The following is a 1459-nucleotide window of genomic DNA, read 5'->3' as shown; positions in this document are numbered from 1 at the left end:
CATGGATGATATATATATATATATATATATATATATATATATATATAGTTGTACCTGAATTAAGATCCATGACTAAAAGATGACTTGTATTTTTACTTTTTTACAAGTGTATTTAACAACCTTTGCCTGCTAAAGCAATCAGGACATACATTTCCCCCCAGGGCGCCCCAGTCCACAGTGTTTATCTTGGAATGTAACTCTGCCCCCAGTAATTTTTTTTTTTTTTTTTTTAAGAAAGCCTTACACTTTGAAGTGTGGCCTGATGCCATAGTTGAGTGTTTACTATCTGTTGGATAATGTGATAAATGATCATTGTGAAGATTTCTGAGGGAACAGGTGACACTGTGTCCAGTGGACCCAGAGGCGGACGGTGCATTAATGATTCTGAGCTGAGTCTGATGTACGGAACGTCTAATTAGAACATTTGTTGAAAAACACCTGCTCCTTTGAGCTCGATTCAATTCAGGTGGGTTTTGTGAAAGAGAATGGCCACAAATGAAAGGAAAGAGAGAGATGGGGGGCGAGAGAGAGAGAGAGAGAGTGAAATAGAGCTGGGGGGGGGGGGGCTAAGAGAGCGAGAGAGAGAGAGAGAAAGAGAGAGAGAGAGAGCGAGAGAGAGAGAGAGAGAGAGAGAGAGAGTGAAATAGAGCTGTGGGGGGGGGGGGGGGCTAAGAGAGCGAGAGAGAGAGAGAGAGAGAGAGAGAGAGAGGGAGAGGGAGAGAGAGAGAGAGAGAGAGAGAGGTAACAAGGCCTTGTGCTTCACCAGCCTCTAACCTCCTCTACACCCACACACTGTCTTCTCAGCTGTGACAAGACATGGCTTCTCTTACTGTGATGAAAATTCCTGCTCTCTCTCTCTCCCTCTCTCTCTCTCTCTCTCTCTCTCTCTCTCTCTCTCTCTCTCCCTCTCTCTTTCTCTCTCTCTCCCTCTCTCTTTCTCTCTCTCTCTCTTTCTCTCTCTTTCCATTCTCTCTCTTCCTTCTCACTCACTCATTCTCTGTCCTCTCTGTTCACGCCCCCCTTCTTTTCTTCTTACTCTCTCTTCTTCTGTGTGCTCTCTTGACTGGCTGCAAACCATACAAAGACTGCAAAATAAAGCAAGCAATTCCACTCTCCTTGAAGACAGAAAGATAAAAAAAAGCAAGCACCTTCACAGCAGTGGTAAAAGGCACATTTAATAGGAGTGTTTATGGGAGCAGTTATAATGTATACACATATATAAACAACAAATAGTTACAGTTATGATTGGTATGGAGGCAAAAAAAAATGTATTTATGTATTCATCCTGGGCTCTGTTTAAATAAAAGATGAGTCTTTGCGTCTGAAACTCCTGCCTGCATGGTGGAGCTGAGAGGCAGTGAGAGAACCTTCAGAGAGCTGCTGCACTCACGTGCCATCCAATCTGCAGGGGTGGAAATCAGGAGGGCGGGGCTTGGCTGACCCATATTGGTTTTGATTG

The sequence above is a fragment of the Chanos chanos genome, chromosome 13, assembly GCF_902362185.1.
Source record: "Chanos chanos chromosome 13, fChaCha1.1, whole genome shotgun sequence".
NCBI classification, from domain to species: Eukaryota; Metazoa; Chordata; class Actinopteri; order Gonorynchiformes; family Chanidae; genus Chanos; species Chanos chanos.
This window is presented reverse-complemented; position numbering follows the sequence as displayed.